The sequence below is a fragment of the Panthera pardus genome, unplaced genomic scaffold (assembly GCF_024362965.1).
Source record: "Panthera pardus isolate Hobbes unplaced genomic scaffold, ASM2436296v1 HiC_scaffold_21, whole genome shotgun sequence".
Lineage (NCBI taxonomy): Eukaryota > Metazoa > Chordata > Mammalia > Carnivora > Felidae > Panthera > Panthera pardus.
In genome coordinates, this window is record NW_026526777.1 from 52,867,281 (window position 1) to 52,894,378 (window position 27,098).

At 41.0% G+C, this 27,098-nt stretch overlaps 1 long non-coding RNA gene and 2 pseudogenes across 1 annotated transcript in view; 2 read left to right on the plus strand and 1 right to left on the minus strand.

The window, feature by feature from the left end:
* Positions 1-628, minus strand: part of LOC128778854 (uncharacterized) — a 36,107-nt gene extending 35,479 nt beyond the window's left edge. The window contains exon 1 of the long non-coding RNA XR_008424661.1: positions 454-628. This is a non-coding gene — a long non-coding RNA (uncharacterized LOC128778854). The remainder of the gene's footprint in view (positions 1-453) is intronic.
* Positions 629-8,852: 8,224 nt separating this feature from the next.
* Positions 8,853-11,982, plus strand: LOC128778888 (tigger transposable element-derived protein 1-like; annotated as a pseudogene).
* Positions 11,983-12,573: 591 nt separating this feature from the next.
* On the plus strand, positions 12,574-15,932 carry LOC109250557 (40S ribosomal protein S2-like; annotated as a pseudogene).
* The last annotated feature ends 11,166 nt before the right edge of the window (positions 15,933-27,098 follow it).

A 27,098-nucleotide genomic window follows, 5' to 3' on the forward strand; every position in this document is an offset into this window, starting at 1 on the left:
GATTTCAATACAGGAAAAGGTATAAAATCAGTTCCCCTGAGCAACGCATTTGTTGGTATATATATCCTCGATTATTTGGTAAGTCAATCTAGAAAAGAAAGAGTCCATTATCTTGTGAATATTTTCCATTATAAATTCTATTTTTTTTAACATCTATTTATTTTTGAGAGAGAGAGAGACAGAGTGCAAGCGGGGGGTGGCAGAGAGAGGGAGACACAGAATTCGAAGCAGCCTCCAGATTCCGAGCCATCAGCATAGAGCCTGGCTTGGGGCTCGAACTCACAAACCATGAGATCATGACCTGAGCTGAAGTCAGATGCTTAACCAACTGAGTCACCCAGGCGCCCCTATAAATTCTATTTTTGTTTTTGTTTTATTCTAAAAAGTATCCCACATGACAATAATGAACACTTAATCTCTCTTTAGTTAAATAGGCCTTGGCCTGCTACATACCTGAAGAAAAGACACTCTAGGGAAATCTAGGTAGGAAGCAAAGTGTTGATGAGTCAGCCGGTGGCACACTTTCTCTGCGTTGATACTAAATCAAAGCTTCAATTAATGACAAGAACTGCTTTGTTGCTGAAGCACTTGTCCTGGGAGTGACAACAAGATTGAGGGGGTAGCTATTAATAGACTATACTTCCTTCTTTTTTCTGGTACTGTTTGTTGCAAAGGTCCCAGTGTTGCTTGTGGAAACCTAGATAAGTCATTATTTGGATAATTATTCTCTTAGTGAAACTCCATTGGTGGTTTTAGTTAAAGAAAAAAATGGTGCTGCCTGTCCCGTTCTGAACTATTTGACTGGGTTGTTTACACATAAGTTGTGCCAAGCCTACAAAGGCTTCCCTGCAAAGGCTGTGTTTTGCTGGTCCTTCAGGTGATTCATCTACCAGCGACACATACAAATTATAGTTCAGAAGGTTGTTGTAAGAATTAATTAATGTGTGCTGTGCTCCTTATGATCCTCAGATGAAAGGCACTAAGGAAATGTAGTGTGCCTACATTAAAATAATAACATCAGTACACATTGTAAAGAATGTTGGGATCCTTCTGAATGAAAGGTGGAGTATTAACTTCAGGTTATTTTTATTAGTGTTTGCAGAAGAATCACACAGTGTGCGGAGGTCTATATGAAACTCAAGAGATCTTCAAGTAAACGTGTAACTGACAAAAGAAGGTAGTAGTCAATAATTCTGCTGTAGACTAAGGAAATGAAACGTTTTTCTTTTGGATACCTACACATCCTATCAAAAAGGGAAGAAGAAAGAAACAAAGAAACAGAAGAAAAAAGGGGGAAAAGCACATGCTTAATGTTCCAAAGAAGGCAGCCTTGATTCTTGAAATTCTTTTCCCATTGAGATAAACATTGACAAACTGGCCAAAAAGAGTTTATCAGAAATATTTGATCTTATGTTACTCCTCATAGTTTTACATGCGGTTGGAGGAAGAGAGTTCAAAGAAAGTGAAGGGAATGTGGGAAGAAAAACTGGTTAAACATAAATATCAGTGGACACAGGAGAATTCTGAGAGTTATTTTTAACCCATCCTTCTATTTCACTCCATCTGAAAATAAAGGCCTAATAATACCTCCTAAGGTCAGTTCCTCCTGTCCATTCCCACCTGCCTCAGGTTTGATCCCTCAGCATCTCAGATGCAGATTACCACAGTAGCCACCTGGCTGGCCTCCTTGAACACTTACCCTGTATACCACACTCATCACACCCAAGCTCTGTCGCTGCCTTTGAAGGTCTGAGATCATCAGGCTCCCCTCTACCTAGTCTGCAGTAACTCTCTATTCAGTGACATCATTCTCCTTGAAAGTTACCCCACCTTCATGATCTTTATGCCACTGAGATGTCCTATCCCTTCTCTCAACCAACCTACATTTAACCCATTCTTAAATTTTTTGAATAATTTTAAAGCCTTCCCTGACTATACCAGCTTTGAGTCATCTTTCTCTCTTTTGACCTTTTGGGCATCTGGGCACCTAGACTTTGTTTGCATCACGGATTTTCCTGTTTGTTGTTCTTACCTACACAGTGAGGGCAAGGACTGTTCTTGATACACATTTAGCAAGAGAGAGTGAAGCACTTACAAGAAGCACAATAAATGTTTGTCTGATGGCTGACCTTGACTGTGGTCTGCTGTCATCTCCCTTTTAAACCAGATGGTGGGATCCTCAGAAGAGCACGGAGTCAGAACTGAATGAGAATTCCCCTTCTAATGCATGACGGTGGATAAGATTTTTGTTTTCAGACATCCAAAAAGCTACCAAGACAAATATTAGACATGCCCATTGAACCCCTGACCTGTGGAGAAGATATCAGATCTGGGAAAAAGAGCCATCAGGTTGTATCCTCCGACATGGGAGACAAAAAAAAATCTTTCAATTGGCTATGTCCTGAGCCTAAAGAAATATTATCCCTCCAATTTTTTACTTCTCTTGCCACAATTCTACTCTTACTAATAAACTTTCTGGTTTGCCAGTTTCCCGGATACCAGGAAAAGTGAGTCCCAGACAGGAGGTGAGAGTTTCCAGCCACTGGAAAGGAACATACATCACTTGACATTATGGCTGTTACATTAGTGTCCTTGTTTGGTAGGTGTAAATCGTCTTTTAGGACAGAAATTCATCATCTTTGGATAATTGAGAAAATACAATTTATAAAGACAGCAGGGGACCAGTCACTGGGCACTTCTGATCCTGTCAAGTATTCTGACAAAGAGGGCCTACCAGAGCACTCTAAACTGTATTTCTACTTAGTCCCCTGGACTGTTTTACTCTTCTGCTTATCAAACTATCTGTCCTGATTTGTGCTACACCAGAGGACCCACACAATGCAATGATCAAGAAAATGGACTTCAAGGGCACCTGGGTGGCTCATTCGGTTAAGTGTCCAGCTTCGGCTCAGGTCACGATCTCATGGTGCATGGGTTTGAGCCCCGTATTGGGCTCTGGGCTGACAGCTCAGAACCTGGAGCCTGCTTTGGATTCTGTGTCTCCCTCTCTCTCTGCCCCTCCTCTGCTTGTGCTCTGTCTCTCTGTCTCTCAAAAATAAACATTAAAAACATAAAAAAAAAAAAAAAAGTAGACTTTAGAGCCAGGCAACCTCAGTTTGAATGACTCTTATTTAATAAGTCACTTTGAGCAAGTAACCAACCAGTCTGTGCCTACATTTCCTTATATGAAATAAGATGATAAGTTATAAGTTATCTCATAAGGATGTCATGAAGAACTAATATACATAAAATACTTTAAGCAGTGCCCAGAATGTAAGTGCTCAATAAATAATGATTATGTAAAAAGCAAGTTCCAGGTAGGACTCTGATAAAATGAGTTTAACCCCAGTCTACAGACTCATTTTGGTAAAATCTGAGGAATAACTTAAAGAACTTGTTGACATTTTGTGAACATTTGTTACTTCTCCATTTTTTTGGTCAGTTTTTTTTTAGTCACAAGTTTGTTTCCTCTTAGCAATTAACAGTAATTCCTTAAAAAAAAAAAGGGGGGGGGGGCCTCCGGCCTTCCATTCCTGAGGTCATTAAAGATGGCTAGAGAAAGCTGAAGAGGCAGTTTCTTTTCTTTTTTTTATTATTAGTATTTTTGAGAGAGAGAGAGAGACAGAGACAGAGACAGAGACAGAGCATGAGTGGGGGAAGGGCAGAGAGACAGGGAGACACAGAATCCCAAGCAGGCTCCAGGCTCTGAGCTGTCAGCACAGAGCCCGACGCGGGGCTCAAACCCACAAACCGTGAGATCATGACCTGAGCCAAAGCTGGACACTTAACCGACTGAGCTACCCAGGCGTCCTGTAGTTTCTAAGATAGCTTTGTGAGGAAAAACACACATGGGTGGCAGCAACTGTGAAGAAGAAAGGAATACAGGAAGAATCCCAAAACCCTGAGGGAAGAAAGGTGTCCAGAGGTGCCAGAGAATCTCCAGAAATGCTCCATGATCTCCTTACAAACCAAAGCTTCTAACTTAACAAAAAGTCTACTCAATGCTTTCTCTTAGCTAGCTCTACAAAGAGATTGTCTTCAAGCCTTCAGTAGATGAAGTTGTTTGTGATACAAATGGGCTCTCAGTTGATACCCAAGAATGTGCAAAACGTGTGTTTTTGTTTTTGTTTTTGTTTTTTGTTTTTGTGGACATTCTCCTAGGAGATTGAAATACATTGTATCCAATATATTCTTTGGATGATTTAAAACACTGATGGAATTTTTTAAAAAGCTACTCCAGCCTTCAACAAACATTTCTGAGTCTTCAACATCTTATAAAAGTTCAAAACCAAATGGATCTTTTGGTTTGATTCCAAAATCTCCACTAAGTATATTTGGAAATACGTTTTCTCATATCAGACCACACCAGGCTGTTTTTTCCCTCCTCCTCTTTGGTGGCACAGCCTGCCAGCCAGGTTCTGGAGCCAACTATCAGGACTCAGTTCCCAGCTCTAGCACTTTTTCTTGAATGACCTCAGGACAAGCAACGTAACCTTTCCCTTTCCTCCATTTCCTCATTTGTAAAGTGGAGATAATGACAGTGATGGTGATGATGACAATAACTATCTGTATGTCCTTTGTAAGAATTAAATGTCAGTACATTTAGAACAAAGCCTGACGCATAGTAAGCAATCAGCTAGTATTAGTTGCAAGTGTTACTTTTATTGTTGTCATTTATCGAATTGTCTAAAAATGAGTTTTAGGGGCATCTGGATGGCTCAGTCGGTTGGGCGTCCGACTTCTGCTCAGGTCACGCTCTTACAGTTTGTGGGCGCACTGGTGGCTTGGGACCTGGAGCCTGCTTCAGATTCTGTGTTTCCCTCTCTCTCTCTGCCCCTAGCCCTGCTCACGCCCCTTCTCTCTCCCTCTCAAAAATAAATAAATGTTAGGGGCACCTGAGTGGCTCAGTCAGTTAAGCGTAGGACTCTTAATTCGGCTCAGGCCATCATCTCACCTGAGTTCGAGGCCTGCATCAGACTCTGTACTGACAGTGCGGAGCCTGCTTGGGATTCTCTCCTTCTCTGCCCTTCCCTACTCACACTGTCTCTGTCTCTTTCAAAATAAATAAATAAAATTTTAAAAAAACTTTAAATAAAATAAATAAATAAAGATAAAAAATTAAAATAAATGAATAAAAATGAGTTTTAGTACAGCTTACCTAAAAGGCAAAGTGTGGTGAGCACGTGATTTTAAAAGGTACTATAGCATAGATTAGTCTATTTAGCCACTACTTCTGGTTCCATGTGGTCTTGGAGTTATTAATTAAGGCCCCCATTTTCCCCACCACAAGTGTGGGCACATGCCATGGATTGGGCCAATCCCTTCCTCTCCTGGACTTCCCTGAACGTTGTGCTGAGGATGTAGGTGCGAGTGGGGAGCCTCTCTTCCTTTGCATTGTGTATTGTAAGAATGTAGCCCTGGGACAGCAGCCTCATCCTCTCTCCCCTTTCTGCTACAGAAGAGAATGCTTCCTTCAGACAATGAGGGGCAGATAGTCCCTAGAGATGCAGCGAGGACAAATCTCTCCCTGCATGAACAATCTAACACACTTAACATGAGCCAATACATTTACCCTTTTAGTAAAACTAGTTTGAATGGGGCATCTATCATTCACACACACACACACACACACACACACACACTCCACAAGTCCTGGATTTTCCAGCATAAATCCAATCTCAAACATTCTGTTCTATTATTTCCACAGTTAATACTACTAATAATAGCAGCTATCATGTACGTGACTTTGTATGTGCCAGGCACTGTTCTAAGTGTTCTAAGCATTTTACATGTTGTAACTCAGTCAAAGATCCCCACTGTGCTGTAAAGCAGGTATTACAAACAAAGGATTAACTACTTTGTAGGAGACCATGTAGATACAAAGTGGAGACAGGATTCAGATCAAGACGGTCTGAATTCGGAGTCCACTCTTTCTATACCTAACCACGTGTCAAATGGTCACTGGTCACACTTGTGGGTAGGAATTAAACTCTCCATAGCGTGCATTAAGAAGGACGTAGGAAGTGGTCCACATAGTACATGTGTACTAATTTGAAAATGGGGAAGAGGGAAGAGAAAATAGGCCAATTATATTCCTGTATCTACTAAACAGAAAGCATACCAGAAAATTATAGTAATCAAAGATTCTCTGATTTAGGTTAGTTTTTTTAGATATTCTTCTCCCGAATTCCATTCAGTCCCCATGTCATTTATGTTCTCTAACCCTCCTTTAACTTTAGAAAAGTCTGACGCGATTTCGTTCATCTCTGGGATTCGTTTCCCCCCCCCCTTAAGTTTGTTTGTTTGTTTGTTTGTTTATTGAGAGAGAAAGGGGGAGGGAGAAAGGGGATCCCAAGCATGCTGTCAGCACAGAGCCTGACACGGGGCTCAGTGCCACAACTATGAGATCGTGACTTGAGCTGAAATCAAGAGTCAGACGCTTAACTCCGCTGAGCCACCCAGGCACCCCATCTCTGGGACCCTTGAAACATTTGATACCTCTATTATTTTACCTCCCTTTTACTCTGGATCCCACTGAAATCTGGCTTAATTGCCACCCCACCCTCCCTGGGAAATTGCCCTGGATAAAGTTGCCAAGAACTTCCTACTTGCCAGGCCCATTGAGCCTGTTACTGGTAATATGTGACTTAACAGATACTTCTGGGGTCTTTTATGGTGTTCATCTATCCTTTCTTGAAACCATCGCCCTTCACGTTTGGGCCATCACCTCTCCTCATTCTCTTTTTCCATTCTGACTATCCTTTGTAATCCCTTTGTAGTGTCCTTTCCCTTTTACCATTAAATACTGATATTCCAGTTCAACTTTCTAAACTCTGGGAGATTGTTACATTTTTCAGAAAGTCTTCTCTGTCACCCACCCCACAGAATTCATCAAACCTTCATCTGACCTGGACTGTGCTTTGCCTGGGCTTGTTGCCTTTGTGCTGCATTGTTATTTATTGCTATTTGTATCTCTTTCCCTTTGGGCTGGAGATTCCCACAGGGATGGTTTTTTTGTTTGTTTGTTTTTTGTTTTGTGTGTGTGTGGTTTTGTTTTGTTTTGTTTTGTTTTGTACATCTCTGTATGCCCTGCATTTAGCAAATTTTTACCACAGAGTAGGTTCCCAGTAAATGTTTCTGAAAAAATAAATGGGCTCATCTGGTTTTTGATTGCAGAATATTTCCCTATTATGACTCAACTTGATCTTTCTTCTACAAATAGGAGAGATATCATCATAAAGATGCCTAGTGATGTAAGTTGTCCATGTAAGTCGAAGGACACGTGGATACCCAATAGTGAACGTCTGATGTCTAGTATGTCTGAACATCTATTTTCCTGCTAAACAAATCATTGGTGATGGTGTGTGCTTGTGTTTTCACAGGGAACATGGCATCTTTGGATAAGAATGCCTGGTTCTGTCACTTAGCCCAGTGATCTTGGGCAAACTATTTAGCTAATCTGCAGCTTGAATTTTTTTTTTTAAGTGATAAAAATCTCTGCCCTGCCTAGCTTATGGACTTGCAATGTAGATAAGATGGAAGAAATATAAACATGATCTATAAATATAAACATGAAGAAATATAAAACTGTTTTAGGTGGTTAAATTGGTTGTACAAAAATATAAACACACCCAGGTTATGTCAGGAAGTGAACGGTTTATTGGAAAGATACCCAGGGAAATTTTTAAAAAGAGAGCAGAAGCAAAAATCTCAGCCACAAGTTTCAGCCAACCAGGAAAGCAGGAAGTGACATAGTCACCGACTGGGTCACACAGGAATGATGGGAACCTGAGTATAGCTGAACTGGATAGTACACCGGTATCCTGGTTCTACAGTATAGAAACTGGAAGGCAGTTTCTTCCAGAAGTTTCTTCAGGGTCCAGCACAGATAAAGCATCCCTCCACCCCGATAACAAGAGCTTGCTGATCTTTCCTGAGTCTTCTGCAATTGACATAATGTATTTTCTCTCTGTCTTTGTTTCTCTCAGAATAACTTTGCTGAACAACTTCTCTCAGAACAACTCAGAACAACTTTTGCTTTCTGCCTTTGCTCCTACCAACTAACTGACCCCCTAAAATCTATAGTTGAAACACCAGACAGGTTGTTGCTAAGGACCCGATGGCAAAACTCTTGCTCCTGTTTCCTTCACAGGGAGCCCTCTAGCCGATAGTGGGCTGTTCTCGAGTTAGAGCCACTCCCCTGGTCCAGTTAGTGGTGGCCACGGTGACAGAGCCAAGAGGAACAAACGCATCTACCTATTTCCATACCCAAGACTCTTGCTTTAGATTACCCACGGTAGGATGCCACTAGGCTAAAGGGAGAAAGGGAGGAAAGACCTAACTGGTGAAAGCCTGCTTGGCTGCAGCTGAAAGAAGGAAGGAAATGGCTGATGCCCAAGATGCCACACAAAACAGGTGGAAGGGGGTTTGGTGAGAAATGACCTGGCTTCGTTTTCTTGGTGCTCCCTAAACTCCTCCTATTAGCCACACACACAAGGAAGCCAGCTGACACAAGAAGGCCAGTCCTGCCTATAATAGAAGATCAGAGAAGGCAAGAAATGCATCTGAGGGCAAACAGGCTCAGGACTAGCTTTTTATCTTATTAACTGAGACAAATCTTCAGTCCGCTTGGGGATGGCCAAGAGAGTCAGCACTGTCATAATGTAGAGTGAGTACATTGGAATGAACAGAACTGGTTTCAAATCTTAGCTCTGCTATTTAGTCTGTTTTATTTGGGGTGAGTTGCTTCACCTTTAGAAACGTCAGTGCCTTATTTTGCAAGATACTGCTAATAATACCAATCTTCTAGGATTGTAAAGACTCGACATAACAAACATAAAACTTTCAACACAATGTCTAGACATGAGGAATGTTTTACTGCTACAGTAATTGATAGTGGTGGTGGTTGTCGCCCCCTGCCCCTGCCGGTCTGGGTTTCATTTTTGCATCTCCAACAGCCTGGCTTAGCAGCTTTTTTCCAAGCTACTTAAAAACATAAGCGTCACTGGGCCTCTGAGTAACCTTATCAATATCAAGGTTACCTGAGGTCAAAAAGTCTGAATGGATAAAATGCCATGGAAGTTTCTGCATCTTATCAAAGAAATTATGAGGTGCTTCACACATATAAATACACCTCATTGTCTTGTGCTTCGTTTTATTGAACTTCACGCATATTGTGTTTTATACAAATTGAGGGGTTTTATACAAATTGTGGCCACTCGACATCGAACCAGTCTATTGGTGACATTTTCCCAACAGTATTTGTTCTCTTCATGTCTCTGTATCATGTTTTGATAATTCTTGAAATATTTCAAACTTTTTCATTATTGTTATATTTGTTAAGGTGATCTGAGATCTTTGATGTTACTATAATAATTGTTTTGGGGTGCCATGAACCACGCCCCTCTAAGACTGCCAACCTAATCAATAAATATTGTGTGTATTCTAACTACTTCACCAGCCACCTGCCCCACCCCCATCTCTCTTTACCCCCTCAGGCCTCCCTCTTCTCTGAGACACAACAATATTGAAATTAGTCCAATTAATAACCCTACAACGGCAAGTGTCCAAGTGAAAGAAAGAGTCACATGTCTCTCACTTTAAGTCAAAAGCTAGAAATGATTAAGTTTAGTGAGGAAGGCATGTTGAAAGCCCAGACAGGCTAAAAGCCAGGCCACATGAGCCAAACAGTTAGCCAAGTTGTGAATGCAAAGGAAAAGTTCTTGAAGGAAATCAAAAGCGTTACTGTAGTGAACACAAAAACGGTAAGAAAGCAAAACAGCCTATTGCTGATATGGAGAAAGTTTTAGGGGTCTGGCTAGAAGATGAAACCAGCCACAACATTCCCTTAAGTCAAAGCCTAATCCAGAGAAAAGCACTACGTCTCTCCAGTTCTATGAAGGCTGAGAGAAGTGAGAAACCTGGAAAAGAAAAGATTGAAGCCAGCAGAGATTCATGAGGCTTAAGGAAAGAAGCCATCTCCTAATTGCAGCAGGCGAAGCAGCAGGTGCTAATGTAGAAGCTGCAGCAAGTTCTGCAGAAGATCTTCCTATGATGATTAATGAAGGTGCCACAATACACAAGAGAATGATTCTAAGAAAATACATTTATATTCTTATATTCTAAGAAATCCTTGGGACACCTGGGTGGCTCAGTCAGTTGAGCATCCAGCTTCGGCTCAGGTCATGATCTCAAGGTTCGTGAGTTCGAGCCCCACATCGGGCATGCTGCTGTCAGCACGGAGCCTGCTTGGGATCTTCTGTCCCCTCTGTCTGCCCCTCCTCCACTTGCACTCTCTCACAAATAAATAAACATTAAAAAAAAAAAAAAAGAAATTCTTATATTCTAAGAAAATGCCATGGAGGACAAGTCAATGTCTGGCTTCAAACTTCAAAGGACAGGCTGACTCTTGTTAGTGCTAATGCAGCTGGTGACTTTAACTTGAAGCCAATGCTCATTTAACATTCTGAAAATCCTACAGCCCTTAAGAATTGTGTGAGATCTACTTTGCCTGTGCTTTAGAAATGGAATAATAAAACCTGGATGCCCGCACATCTGCTTACAGCATGGTTTACTGAATATTTTAAGCCCACTGTTGAGAACTACTGTTCAGTAAAACAGATTTCTTTCAAAATATTACTGCTCATTTGAAGACGCCATTGAGCTTTAATGAAGATTAATGTTGTTTTCATGACTTCTAATACAATATCCACCCTGTAGCTCATGGATCAAAGAATAATTTCAACTTTCAAATCTTCTTACTTAAGAAATACATTTCACAAAGCTAGAGCTTCCATGGGTAGTGATTCCTCTGATGAATCTGGGCAAAGTCAGTTGAAAATCTTCTGGAAAAGATTCACCATTCTAGAGGCCATTAAGAATATTTGTGATTTGGGACGCCTGGGTGGCTCAGTCAGTTGAGTGTCCGACTTCAGCTCAGGTCATGATCTCACAGTTTGTGGGTTTGAGCCCTGCATCAGGCTCTGTGCTGACTGCTTTCTCAGAGCCTGGAGACTGCTTCATATTCTGTGTTTCCTTCTCTCTCTGTCCCTCCCCCATTCACGCTTTGTCTCACTCTGTTTCTCAAAAATAAGAAAATGTAAAAAAAAAAATTAAAAAAAATATTTGTGATTCAGGGGCACCTGTGTGGCTCGGTCAGTTAAGCATTTGACTCTTGATTTTGGCTCAGGTCATGATCTCACGGTTCATGGGTTCAAGCCCCGAATCAGGCTTTGCACTGGCAGTGTGGAGCCTGCTTGGGATTCTCTCTCTCTCTCTGCTCCTCCCCTGCTCACATGCTCTGTCTCTCTCTCTCTGTCTCTCTCTATCTCTCGCTCAAAATGAATAAACTTAAAAGAAAAAAAAAAGAACATTTGTGATTCATGGGAAGAGGTCAAAATATCAATGTTAATAGAAGTTTGGAAGTAGCTGATTATAATCCTCATGGATGACTTTGAAGGATTCAAGACTTCAGTGGAGGAAATAACTGCAGATGTGGTGAAAATAGCAAGAGAACTAGAATGAGAAGTGGAGTCTGAAGATGGGACTAAATTGCTGGAATCTCATGATAAAACTTGAACTGATGAGAATTTGCTTCTTACAGATGAACAAAGAAAGTGGTTTCTTGAGTTGGAATCTACTCCTGGTGAAGATGCCATGAAGATTGTTGAAATGACAACAAAGGATTTAGAATGACATAAACTTAGTTGATAAAACGACAGCAGGGTTTGACAGGATCGAATGACCCAATTTTAAAAGAAATTTTATGCTATCAAACTGCATCACATGCTACAGGGAAATTTTTCATGAAAGGAAGAGTCAATCAATGCAGCAATCTTTATTGTTGTCTTATTTGAAGAAATCACCACTGCTGCCCCAGCCTTCAGCAGCCACCACCCTGATCAGTTAGCGGCCATCAGCATGAGGTGAGACCCACCACCAGTAAAAAGATTATGACTCTCTGAAAGCTCAGATGATGGTTAGCATTTTTAAGCAATAAAGTATTTTTAGGCTAAGATTTATTTATTTACTTAATATTAACATTTTTTTTTTTGAGAGAATGAGAGAGAGTGTGTGTGAGCGGGGGAGTGGGGCAGAGGGGTGGCAGGAGAGAGAGAGAGAATCATAAGCATTTCCACACTCAGCATGAAGCCCAGTGTGGGGCTCAATCCCACAACTTTGGGATCAGGACTTGATCCAAAATCAAGAGTCAGATGCTCAACTGACTGAGTCACCCAGGCACCCCAATATTAACATTTAAAATTTTTTTCAGTGTTTATTTATTTACTTCTTGAGAGAGAGAGAGAGAGAGAGAGAGAGAGCACAAGCAGGGGAGGGACGGAGAGAGGGAGGGAGACACAGAATCTGAAGCAGGCTCCAGGCTGTAAGGTGTCAGTGTAGACCCTGATAGGGGGCTTAAACTCCCAAACCATGAGATCATGACCTGAGCCAATGTCAGACATTTAACTGACTGAGCCACCCAGGCACCCCATCATTTTAAAAGGTTTCATTCACGTCATCAATATGGGAGACAATTGAGGACACTGTTAACACACTTAAAATCCAGAGACGGTCATGACAGGCAGGAAATCCCCCAACCCCGTTCCTGAGGTGGGATGAAGGATTGGTCCCAGGCCTCCAACCTTGGCCAGGCTCTGCCATTAAGCTGAGACAGCCTAGAGATAAGACAGCCTTGGTCTCATCCCCATCGGGAGGCACACTTGCCCGCTCACAAGCAAGAAAGTGTTAATTGTACTGGAGATTGCTTCTTGTAAGGTACTATTTTTTTTTAGTTAAGGTATTTACATTTTTAGAAAAAGACATAATGCCATTGCACAATGTTAATGCATTGGGAAACCAAAAAATTCATTTGACTCACTTTATTATGATATTTGCTTTATTGTGGTGATCTAGAACTGAACCTGCAATATCTCTGAGGTATGACTGTATAAAATGCTTGCCTGGGTACACAGCAACAATCATACCACAATATTAGCCATTTAAGAAAGAGTACGAAACTTCTCTGAGAAAACAGCAAATGGCGGCTGACGGAGGTGCTGTGGGAGGGCCCTAGAATGGAAGGCCAGGCAGCTTTGTCAGAGGCCAGGAGCTCCAGGAAGTAAGGTCAAAGACAAGGAGTGGATCCCTGTCGGATGTCCACTCTTGCCACTGTTATTCAACATAATATTGGAAGTCTTAGCCTCAGCCATCAGACAACACAAAGAAATAAAAGGCATCCAAATTGTCCAGGAGGAGGTCAAACTTTCACTCTTCACAGATGACATGATACTCTATATGGAAAACCCAAAAGATTCCACCAAAAACTGCTAGAACTGATCCATGAATTCAGCAAAGTCACAGGATATAAAGTCAATGCACAGAAATCAGTTGCATTCCTATACACCAATAATGAAGCAACAGAAAGAGAAATCAAGGAATCAATCCCATTTACAATTGTACCAAAACCCATAAAATACCTAGGAATAAGTCAAGGCAAAGAGGTGAAAAATCTATACACTGAAAACTCTAGAAAGCTTATGAAAGAAATTGAAGAAGACAAAAGGAAAAACATTCCATGGTCATAGATAGGAAGAACAAATATTGTTAAAATGTCAACACTACCCAAAGCAATATATATATTCAACGCAATACCTCTCAAAATAACACCAGCATTCTTCACAGAGCTAGAACAAACAATCCTGAAATTTGTATGGAACCACAAAAGAACCTGAATAGCCAAAGCAATCCTAAAAAAGAAAACCCAAACTGGAGGCATCACAATTCTGGACTTCAGAATGTATTACAGGGGCACCTGAGTGGCTCAGTCGGTTAAGAATGTATTACAAAGCTGTAATCATTAAGACAGGATGATACTGGAACAAAAACAGACACTCATGGAATGAGTGGAATGGAATAGAATAGAGAATACAGAAATGGACCCACAAACATATGGCCAACTCATCTTTGATGAAGCAGGAAAGAATATCCGATGGAATAAAGACGGTCTCTTTAGCAAATGGTGCTGGGAAAACTGGACAGCAACATGCAGAAAAATGAACCTGGACCACTTTCTTACACCATACACACACAAAAAAAAAATCAAAATGGATGAAAGACCTAAATGTAAGACAGGAAGCCATCAAAATCCTTGAGGAGAAAGCAGGCAAAAACCTCTTTGACCTTGGCTGCAGCAACTTCTTATTCAACACGTGTCCAGAGGCAAGGGAAACAAAAGCAAAAATGAACTATTGGGACCTCATCAAAATAAAAAGCTTCTGCACAGTGAAGGAAACAATCAGCAAAACTAAAAGGCAACCAACAGAATGGGAGAAGATATTTAAAAATGACATATCAGGTAAAGGGTTAGTATCCAAAAATCTATAAAGAACTTATCAAACTCAACACCCAAAAACAAATAATTGAGTGAAGAAATGTGCAAAAGACATGAATAGACATTTCTCCAAAGAAGACATCCAGATGGCCAAATGACACATAAAAAAAAATGCTCAACATCACTCAGCATCAGGGAAATACAAATCAAAACCACAATGAGATATCACCTCACGTCTGTCAGAATAGCTAACATTAACAACTCAGGCAACAACAGATGTTGGCAAGGATGCAGAGAAAGAGGATCTCTTTTGCACTACTGGTGGGAAGGCAAACTGGTGCAGCCACTCTGGAAAACAGTATGGAGGTTCCTCAAAGAGTTAAAAATAGAACTACCCTATGACCCAGCAATTGCACTACTAGGTATTTATCCAAGGGATACAGGTATGCTGTTTTGAAGGGACACATGCACCCCAAAGTTTATAGCAGCACTATCAACAATAGCCAAAGTATGGAAAGAGCCCAAATATCCATCAATGGATGAATGGATAAAGAAGATGTGGTATATATACAATGGAGTATTACTCAGCAATCAAAAATAATTAAATCTTGCCATTTGCAGCTACATGGATGGAACTAGAGGGTATTATGCTAAGCGAAGTTAGTCAGAGACTAAGACAAATATCACATGACTTCACTCATATGAGGACTTTCAGATACAAAACAGATGAACATAAGGGAAGAGAAGCATAATATAAAAACAAGGATGGGGACAAAACATAAGAGACTCTTAAATATGGAGAACAAACAGAGGGTTAATGGAGGGGTTGTGGGGGGGGGGTGGGCTAAATGGGTAAGGGGCATTAAGGAATCTACTCCTGAAATCATTGTTGCACCATGTGCTAACTAACTTGGATGCAAATTATAAAAAATAAATAAATTATAGAAAGGAAAAAAAGAAAGAAAAGTAGATCCCTGTCACCATGCTGGACTGCCTAGTCAAGTACAGGAAAATCAAGTCCCTGGAGTAGGTCTATCTCTTCTCCTTGCCCATCACGGAATCTGAGATCATTTTTTTCCCCTCATCATTGATGAAATTTTGAAGACTGTGCCTGTACAAAAGCAGACTCATCCTGGCCAGTGGACCAGGTTCCAGGCATTTGTTGCCATCAGAGATTACAATGGACAGGTCAGTCTGGGTGTTTAGTGCTCCAAGGAGTAGCCACTGCCATCCAGTGGGGCCATGATCCTGGCCAAACTATCCATCATCTCTGTGCTCTGAAGCTACTAGAGGGGAAGCAATATCAGCCAGCCCCACACTGTCCCTCACAAGATGACTGGCTGCTATTATCTCTGCACAGGTGCACCATATCGTTGCCCCAGAGACATCATCCCAGCCCCTGTGCCCAAGAAGCTACTGATGACGGCCGGTACTGATGACTCCTACACCTTGGCCAGGGGCTGCACTGCCACCTGTTGCAACTGTTGATGTCATTTCCAAGACCTTCAGCTGTCTCACCCCTCACCTTTGGAAAGAGACTGTGTTCACCAAGTTTCCCTATCAGGAATTTACTGACATCTTAGAGACCCACACCAGGCTCTAACTGTGGCTACCACAGAGTTTTATATGAGAAAAATAAAGTGAATCAAAACCTGTATGGAAAGAGAGAGAGAGAGAGAGAGAAGGCAGGGGGAGTAAAGCAGACCCAGTAAACATTCTTCACGGAATTATATGCCTGTGATTTTGAATTAGCGATTCATCTATAGCAATAGACAGGAAGTTAGTGGATGGTCTAATAGGAAGAGTTTTGGTGATTTAAACAAATTTTGGAAAAGCACTCACACTAATATCTTTGTCGTTATCTGGAGTTTCAAATTTAAAATACTATAAGGTTTTTTGTTTTTAATGTTTATTTATTTTTGAGAGAGGAAAGACAGAGCACAAGTAGGGGAGGGGCAGAGAGAAAGGGAGACACAGAATCTGAAGCAGGCTTCAAGCTGTCAGCACAGAGCCCACTCGGGGCTCAAACTCACGAATAGTGACATCACGACCTGACCTGAAGTCAGACACTTAACCGGCTGAGCTACCCAGGCACCCTGTGTCTTGGGTTTTTTGTTTTGTTTTGTTTTTTTTTTAAAGTAAACTCTATGCCCAGCATAGGGCTAGAACTCATGATCCCAAGATCAAGAGTCACATGCTCCACTGACTGAGCCAGCCAGGTAGCCCCTCTGCCTGAAACATTTTGCTCTCTCTCTCTTTGCCTAGCTCATTTCTACTCCTCTTGTAGCTTTCAGCTTCAATGTCATTTTATTGAGGAAGCCTCTGTTCATCTTAGACTCAGTCAATTTTTCACCGTTAAACATGCCATGTACTTTGGCCTTCACACTTGCGGTTGCTTAATTATTTATAAGTATTCTATCTTCCCTGCTAAACTATAAGCTCTGAAGGAATAGATTCTGTCATGTTCACTGCTGTATTACCACAGCACAGTGACTGGGACATAACCAGTTATCAGATATTTATTGTGATTGTGATAAAGTGGGTGCAAATTAATTTCATTCTGTGATTTTTATATCATTAGTAGAGAACATCTGGGGCTTGATTAGATGTTGCAGAAACAAGGTTATAAGTCTCTGCAGAAAAGAGCCACAAATGAACACTTCAATTGTGCTCATTGAAATATTTTTGCAAAAATTAAAAAAAAAAGAATCCTTTTTCCATGTAATTTAGCAAAGAGGGCTTTGATTGCCCCAAATGAAATGCTTGATTAGGAAGATTCTTGTTAGCAAAAGAAATTCAAGAAAAAAATTAAAAGTAGTTTGCATTCATAAAAATTTTTAGCCATGAGAGACTTATATGGAGAGTTTCCCCTCGAGAAATGTGCACAATATCAGTTTTTAATGCAGGCAGCAAACATTCTTGGCAGAATGAGTAAAAAAAAAACAAATCAAAATCTTGAGAGGAGTGCTTATTATTTGGGTATAATCAATGAACTGAGTAACAGAAAGGAACATTGAATTTAGGACACCTTCACTTAAGTTTAAGTGAAATGGGTACAGATGTACTCTTAAGTTTTGAAACTCTAATGACTAGAGTCATAAAAATCAGGGCAAGAAAAAAAAAAAACCCAAAACAAAAAACCCCAAACATGAATAACTTCAATTAAACTGAGTAAAGGGAAACTATATGACAAATGGGAAAAGGGATTATTTCTTTTTTTTTAATTTTTATTTATTTATTTGGAAAGAGAGAGAGAGAGCATGTGTGTGAGCAGGGGAGGGACAGAGAGAGAGGGAGAAAGAGAATCCCAAGCAGGCTCCAATGCTGTCAGCACAGAGCCCGATTTGGGGCTTGAACCCCCAAACTGTGAGATCATGACCTGAGCCAAAATCCAGAGTCACACACTTAACTGACTAACCCAGGCACCCTGAAAATAGATTATTTCTGCAATCCCTTGATTTCTGTAACTTTCCTTTATATGTTAAGCCATCTCAGAAAAAGGAATTTTCTGGAGGAACTTTGGATCACAGTTTTGATGGTAAGGAAGGAAGTTGAGGGAAGCTAGATAGCCAGAATCACAGTTAAAGTCAGTCCTGAAATGGCCTGGTTAGGGTACCCACTGCCATTGCCAGTGAATACTGAATACCACTCCAGAGATAGCTGCCACTGGGCCACCAGACTCTGGATATTACACATGCGAGCGGGGTGAATGCTGCTTATTCTTCATAACTCAGCCCGGATTCAAAGTCCCAAGTAACACCATCCAGTCTACCAGGCTTAGGTCACTTTCCCTCATCCTAGGATTACTGTAGGGGTGGAGCAGGTGGGGATGTGGAAGGGCAGAAGGCAAGTATCTGGAGAAGAGGTCCTGCCACCCACCAACATTCCCAAGTGGAAAAGTCCCAAATAGTGTAAGGAGGGGAGCGTAAGAACTGGGCAGCCATAAAATTATAAATAACTCATTATGTATGTCCATCTTTCAGAAATACAAGGAGATGTAGGAGAATCTTGCCCTCCCCAACTATGATTGCATCATTTCTACAAATGTAGGCAGAAGGTTACTAAATTACCCATCACTCGATTTAAACATACCCATATATACGTACACACACACACACACACACACACACACACACACACACACAGTTGGTCCACTGGTTTTTCTTCTATTTTACCATTCCTATTGAGAAAGTGAAACTTTTTTGTTGTTGTTGTTCCAGGTTAAATAAATGAAATAGTCACTTGTTTCATTAAACTGCAACTATAATGTAGCCCTTTACCTCAGAGGATAAATCTGACAATAATGTGTTTGATGAAGAAATTACAATTGCGAAAAGGCAAATTTGGCTATGTAGAGAGCCATGAAGTTTCATTTAAAGGACCCTTCTTTTTTCTTTTTTCCCCAAATAATATCTCTGCCCAACGTAGGGTTCAAACTCAGGACCCCAAGATCAAGAGTCGTATGCTCTACCAACTGAGCCAGCCAGGTGCTCTAAAGATCTAAAAGATGCTCCCTTATTGCCTCCTGCTTATAGAGGCAGGATTGGGGTATTGTTCTCCTCTTTAGAGAGCTAGATTGGGGTATTGTTCTCCTCTTTCCATTGGTTACTGAATGCTCCTTTTATTTTATCTGATATTTGTAAGTCAAGAGCATTGGGAAAATCTGCCCACCTCTGAACTCAGTTTCACATTTAGTCTCGTACAGTCATCTGTTTATATGACAATTAGTCATACAGGATACTTATAAACATCATGTCTGTGTTGTTGTTGTTTCAGAAACTAATTCCTTGGATGGCAGGAGCTCTGTCTGTTTAGTTAATTGTGTTTAACACCAAACATTCGTCATTACATGTAAGGTTTTTCATGCTACTGTTAAACATAATAATGATAAAATACTTTCCCTGACTTTGGCAAATAAAATCTCTCTTCATATAAGACAGGGTTGGCAAATAACAATCTGGGGGCCAAATCCAGCCCACCATCTCTTTTTGTCTGTTTTTGTACATAAAGTTTTATTGGAAGACAGTCATGCTCATTTACATTTTTTCTGTGGCCGCTTTCCTTCTACAACAGCAAAGTTGAGAAATTGTGATAGAGACTGTATGGCCTGCAAAGCCTAAAATATTTATTATCTGGCCACTTACCAAAAAAGTTTGTTGACCTTTGATCTATATCACTGGTTCTTACCTCAGGCAATAGGATAGGATCACCTATAAAATTCAAAAAAATTAAAGATCTCTGGCCCCAAACTAATACCTCCAATCAGAATCTCTAGGGTCAGAGCTAAAGATATAATACAGTTTTTAAACGTTCACCACAAAACTGAAAATCACCAGCCTAATGCAACACATACTACCTATGATAATTTTAGTAACTCTCGCTCATTGAGTGTCTGGTAGATGTCAGGCATTGTATTAGAGGCTTTATATGTATTTCCTCTTTCTAATAACCATAAAAGCCATGTTAGATGCATTTTACAATCCTTAATGTATATACGGGGAGGGAAATTGAAGCTTTCTAAGCCTAACTTGTATAAACTCACACAGCCAATAAGTGGTACAGCAAGGGTTTGTACTAGTCTTCCTAGCTGTCTGAGATTGACAACAGAAGACAAATACCCAGGTGGAGAAAAACTGACTCTTATCCCCTGAGATTTGCTTTTCCTCTGGGGGAACTGTAGGTATTTCGCATTACCAATGCTACATTGGCCTGCATGAGAATGACTGGTCTACAGATGACAAGAGAACTCTCCTATTGATAGAAAGTGGCACAGCTGAGAAAACACTAGAACATTCACATAAGATTTTATTCAAACCTAGAGGATAACAAAAGGGGAACAAACTCATGGAGTACCATGTAGCTGAATATTCATCTTCAATGAAGAGTCTACCATAGGGACATCTAGGAAGATGATCTGTCTGACTCATGATCTGTCCCAAGTGGGAGAGCACTTTCTTACTTATTTTTTTTAATGCTTATTTGTTTTTTGAGAGAAAGATAGAGCACAAGCGGGGGAGGGGCAGAGACAGACACAGAATCTGAAGCAGGTTCCAGGCTCTGAGCTATTAGCACAGAGCTGAACGTGGGGCTCAAACTCATGAAGTCAGAAGTTTAACTGACTGAGCCACCCAGGTGCCCCACTTATTTTATTTTTAAGTAATCTCTATATTCAACCTGGGGCTTGAACTCACAACCCCGAGATCAACAGTCCCATGCTCCACTGACTGAGCCAGTCAGTCTCCCCAAGCTCATCTTTAATCCCTAACCTCTTAGAACATCATGAAGAACTCTAAACATTCCCCCAAGGAAAGTAAAGCATGGAGTAAAAGAAAGTGTCCTCTCCATCTTGTTTAAAACATATCTCTCAGGGGTGACTGGGTGGCTCAGCTGGTTCAGTATCCAACTCCTGATTTCAGCTCGAGTCATGATCTCACTGTTTGTGGGTTTGAGCCCCTCGTTGGGCTCCGCACTGACAGCTTGGAGCCTGCTTGGAATCCTCTCTCTCCCTCTCTCTCTCTCTCTGCCCTTCCCTGTTCTCTCTCTCTCTCTCTTTCAAAATAAATAAATAAACTAAAAAAAAAAAAAAAAAAAAACCCATACCGTTCAAATTCTGGTTTCTAGAATGATTCACACACGAATGTCCAACTTTTTCTTAACTAGTTGGTCATGATATGACAAACCTAATATTACCCAAGATATAGTGAACATTGAACATACATTTGTGCTAGAGGATATCATATGATTAAAAAATGCATTTGACCTCAATATATCTATAATTGCTTATTTAGACAGAGTTCTAAATGAGGATCGAATCATTAGCTATACAAATCCTTTCATATTAATCTTGAGTCTATTCAAGTTCTAGTATCTGTTTTCTGATAACTTCTATTGTGATGTGACTCAGATAATTTTGGTAATCAGTTTTTTTTTTAATTTCAGTACCCTATTTGTTATTGCTAATTTATACCCAAAACCACTGATATTTTATGATGCAAAGATTAATTAGAAAAGCTAGGTTTGGGGCACCTGGGTGGCTCAGTTGGTTGAATGTCTTACTCTTGATTTTGGCTCAGGTCATGGTCTCATGGTTCGTGAGATTGAGCCCTGAATCAGGCTTTGCCCTGACAGTGTGGATCCTGCTTGGGATTCTCTCTCTCTGTCTCTCTCTCTCTCTCTCTGCCTCTCCCCCACTTGCATCTCTCTGTCTCTCTCAAAATAAATAAACATAAGAATAAAAGCTTCAGGTTTAACTGAATAAATTTAAAATTGTACCTACATAAGAGTACCTTTTATTAATAAGTATGATATTCTTCTTTTTCTTTTTATTTTTTTGAGAGAGAGAGAGAGAGGTTGAGAGAGCAGGGTGAGGGCAAAGGGAGAGAGAATCTTAAGCAGGATCCACCCAGCACAGAGTCCGACGCAGGGCTCGATCTCACAGCCATAAGATCACAACCTGAGCTGAAATCAAGAGTGGGTTGCTCAACTGACTGAGCCACCCAGGCGCCCCAATAAATATGATATTCTTAAAGTGAGCATTTATTAGTGTTATGGGCTGAATTGTGTCCCTTACCCTAAAATTAATATGATACAGTTCTAAGCCTTAGAATGTGACTATATTTGGGGATAGAGCCTATAAAAAGAGGTAATTAAAGAAAAATGAGAGCATTGAGGTAGGCCTTAATCAAATATGCCTGGTGTCCTTATAAGAAGAGATTGTGATACACATAGACACAGAATGAACACAATGTGAAGACAGTGGGATAAGACGGCCCTTTGCAAGCCAAGGAGAGAATCCTTGGAGGAGATCAAAACTGCCAACACCTTGATCTTAGACTTCTAGCCTTCAGAATCATGAGAATATTTCTGTTGTTTAAGCCACCCAGTCTGTGGTATTTGTTACAGTAGCCTTAGGAAACTAGTATGATAATGAAATCCACCAAAATTTCAGTAATTTTTTCCAAGTGGAGCTGCTTTCTCTTAACACCGTTTAAAGCAGTGCCTAGAATGGGCCTCTTGGCTGAAAGATGTCTGATGTCTCTTTCATACAGGTGTTCTGTTTACTGTAACCTTGGACTAAGTCTCAAAAGGTCAGCTGAAGTTCAGAGATGCTCAGTGTTGGGCTGGAGGCCTTCATGAAAGGCAGGCAGGCCAGTTTGTTATTAAAAGATCTTTCATAGCTGCTAACTCTGGAAACAAATGGGTGAGCCGTGGTGCACTTCAGGGCCAACTGTTCCATCCCAGAGAATCCCGAGGGGTCTGGACAAATTGAAAGCACAGCTCCTGGCTGGGTTTGCCAACAATAGTGCTGAGCAAACTTAGAGAAACTCATCACAAGAGAAGCCAGTAACTAAAGAGATGAGAGTTTGGAAAAAAGGAAGGAAGAAATTTATTTTGGATGTGGGCAGCCTGGAGATGTGGCGGGCTCAAATCTTGACAACCAACTTCTCCTCTAGCAAGATGGACATCTAGAGTTTTATAGAGAGAGGTTTGGGTTGGGGGGGGGGGGGTAACGTGCAAGAGAGCAGGCAGAGAGCATGTGGTCATGGGTGGAGATCGGTATGTGTTCAGCCCAGGATCATGGGCAGGGAAGGGATATGAGGGGCTATGTAGGGTGTGGTCTTCTGGGCATTCCACTGCTATCAGGGCTTTTCTGGTCAGGTGATTGGGATGTTCTGGGTCATTGCAAAATGCCTTCATTAATGCCTCAAGAAATGAGCATACTGGGTTTTAGTTAGAGCATGAGTTAAGCTTCTTTGTATGTGGTTTTAACTGTTTTGGTCTAACTATAGTTGAGCAAGAGGGCTTGCTAACAGGTTCAGAAGCAATTTCAGGAGGACTCAGAAACATTGATTTATTTGGCTTTTGGGATCAAGTCTACAGGAAACTAGCTCCAGAAACCCCAGAAATGACTTGGGCTACATCTGCCATGATTACTTTGGATTGTTACCCCGAATCTAAGGCAATCCTTCAGGTCTAGTTTGCAGACGCTGATTTGGTTCAGTTTGGGACTGGACTCTAAAGGTGAAGGGTAGGTGAGACACTATTGTTTCCTAATATTCCCTTAGTGTAATCGCTTGGAATATCTTCCTCTGTTTCTATTTATTTTCATTATAATCTTAATGAACAGTGGTAATAGGAGTGTCACCTGGGGGAGGGAGTAGGTTATGGAGAATCCACATATGAGGGAGGGTTAGGGTGTGGAGGATGAAGAGGACTCAGTCGGACTCCCACTCTTTACCTAAAGCTGTTCAGAAAATCCAGGTGACTCAGCTCTAGTGCTTTCTATTTTGTGCATGCGTTTGTGTTTGAGGATGTCATTCCCTCTCCCTACATAAATGATTTACACTGGAGAGGTCTCAGGTCCTAGCTGTACTTTAACCAGGGTTTTTAGTTAATCTAAACTCTATCCATACACCCTACCGTTTCCCATTCCTTGTCCTCCTCATCCTCGTCCCGCCTTGAGCTGAAAGCTGATTATACTTCTATGGCTCTGGGTACACATCTAATATCATACATCATATTTCTACCTGTCAAAAGGTAGTTTCTGTGACATTAGAACAAAGGTTCCTACTACTTCTTCCTTTTAACCTGCATATAACTTTATACTTTCTATGCAATAATGATCCAGTTTATTTTATACTCTAGCTGTTTACATGCATATCATATTGTATTCCTCTTACTAGACTGTTCAATTTCCTTAAGGCAGGGACACATGACTTATTCGAATATCTTTGTATTTTCCCCTCATTCCTGCCCTTCTCACTCTCTAACCTCCTCATCAGTAATATGATATTTGTCTATAAACAAGGAGTTGGGTACATATATGATGTATTCAACCTTTCCTAGTCTCTGTTTCATATAAGTTGGTTGGCATCTAAAAACCTTTTCTAGTTTTAATATAAACAAACAATGCCTTACGTTGGCAATTACACATCCCAGAGTATTATTCACGCATGTGCTAGCTTACTCACTCTGCATAACTTAAAACATGGTTTAGTAAAAAAAAAAAAAAAAAAGACAAAATCAAAAGAAGAACAATGTAGTACAGGCATATCAGAAAATACAGTGAGGGGCGCCTGGGTGGCTCAGTCGGTTAAACTTCCACTCAGGTCATGATCTCACAGTTCATGCGTTCAAGCCCCACATAGGGCTCTCTGCCAACAGTTCAGAGCCTGGAGCCTGCTTCGGATTCTGTGTCTCCCTGTATCTCTGCCCCTCTCCCACTCATGCTCTGTCTCTGTCTCTCAAAAAATGAATAAACTTTAAAAAAAAAAAGAAAATACATTGAAAAAATTCTTAAGGCATTATTTTAACTGATTTTTGTGTGCTCCAAAAACTAGCATTAATTTTTGAGTTCATGCTAAGAGCAAGAATGTATTTGATGACTTGTCATCCTCATTTGACTGATGAAAAAACTAAAGGCTCTAATGACATATACATAAAATGGATTTTTAAAAATCATCTGAGTACTTACTATGTGCCATGAACTATTCTAAATCCTTTACATGAAATGACTCATTTAATTTTCATAATATACCACTGGTGGAGGCCAGGGCAGAGTCTAAATTTCTAGACATTCTATATCAGATTTAAATAATAAAATACAAAATAAAACTAAATTGTTTAAGTTGTCTTAAAGTGACACAGTAGTGATTTCTAAGCACAAATGACTGTAAAACATATAAGCTGTTTGTCTTTAGTAATACATTCTTAAAGTGTTATCTTAGCTCACGGAACTGCTCAGACACTATTTCACCGGATTAATACTTCTCAACACCCCGAAAAATGTTACTACTCCATAACAATTGGCAAAAATTTTGAACAGCAAAATCAGAAAAAGAGCTTAGTTCAATAGCTAAAATTCTTACAGTGTATTAATTTGGGAATAAAATCCAGAAGGTCTTTTTGTTGTTGTTGTTTTTTTGCCAAATAACCATATAACCTTTCTTCTAAATAGACGCAGTCTCAGGGAACAAATTATTCTCTGTAATTTATACATCTACCCTAAGTGGGGAGTTCAAAGCATATAAATGTTTCTCACAGATTAGCTTTTATTGTAAACACCGAAGTAATTTTCAAAGCTACTTTTCTCCTTTTTCTGCCAAATGTTTCTGTTTAATTATATTATTAAAATGAATTCTGGGAAGCCCCTTGGCTTTAAACTTATGCTCAACTGAAATATTGATGAAATAAAAAGAAATTTAACTTTAAAATCATATTTTATAAGAGAACCGTGAAAGGGATTTGCCGAGTGAGGTACAACTATTAATAGTTTAAAGAAATTATGTTATCTAGGCTGCTTGTAATGGAAGTTGGGTTATTTGCTTCACCTAAACAGGGAAGTTGGCATGTTTGCCTAGCAACAGCCGCTAAAACCTTCTGTTGTGGAAGGTTCCCTAGGAGTGAGAAGAAGGGAGGAGGAGGAAAAACAGGAGGAACAGATTAATCTGTTTTTCCTAGCAGGGGACTGAGGTCTGGCTCTTTGAGGAGGAAAAGGCTATCCAAGAGATAGCCTTTAGATTAGCATTCACTAACCTAATCCCTCCGTGATAGCTAGAAGTTAGTTATTTGTAGGATTGGGGTTACTACTGAGGAGGCTGAAGGGAAGGTTACAGATTTAGCGCACTTCAAAGGCAGTCAATTTCATTCAATAGAAAGACATCAATAGGTCTCCTAAAAAGGAGCTGAAATCTCAGTACAGGAGGGTGTCAGCACAACTAAAAAGACCTCCGCTCAGAGTTTAGGAAGGTGTGTGATAATGTGTTTTACAAATATTATGAAACACTGCGATTGACTTTATCGAGTTAAAGGCAGTAGCTTCTCTAAATATAGTACTGTTCTTGGTATTGGTGATGCCTGCAGTGAAGAAAGGACAGGAAAGCAAAATCTCTGCTCTCTTGGTCAAGACCTGAAACAAAAAAGGGCATAATGCAGAGGAGTTATTAACTGGGTGTGTGTATGAGGACCATCTCCACTGTGGACGATTTATCTTGAAATTGGGACTGTTATGATACCAAAAGAATTCCATTTCTCTCCTTTAAAACCACGGGTTTGGTTAAGCGCAACTGGCTTGAAGGGGTCTCCCACCACCTCCAAATCAAAATGGCTTCTTTTCCATAAGGGAGAAGAAACTTTCAATTATCACAAGGTTATCTTTTAGATCCAGGGAACTTTTCCATGGGCCGAAATCTTTCCGTTCTGCCCCAGACACCTATCGTCGTTCACATAGGCCTGGAAACACATTTTGGAGCAGTGAGCGTCCAGGCCTTTCGGCCGTTTTCGCCGCGTTGGGAAGGGGGACTCTCTGGGACTCGGTGAGAGCGGTGACCAGGGCAAAGCTAGTGCGATCGGGAACCCGGATAAAACAAGACAAGAACAAATTCTCTGGGTGGGGGAGGGGGATATGAAAAGGAACCAGAGTGGAGGACTAGAACTGAGAAAGCCTAGGGGTAGAGGGAGTGCAGAGTTCGATGGAAACGTCAGAAATTTCCCAATCCCCCCGCGCCGTCTGGCCGCTCGCCTCTGGGCGCAAAGACGCTGGTGGGGGAGGGCAGGCGGACTGCTGGACCAGTTTGGCTGCTCCGGGCGTGGGTGCGCCCCGCGGGGAGGCGGAGAGCTTCGCGGGCCTCCCTCCCGGGCGTTGGCGGCCGGTGACTCAGAGCTTTCCTCCCGCGTCCGCCCCGCCCCTCCCCTCCGCGCGCCCCGCCCCACGAAGGAGGAGCCTTGCCATCGTCCCCGCCCCAGTCTCCGGGGCGGGCCGGAGCCCGAG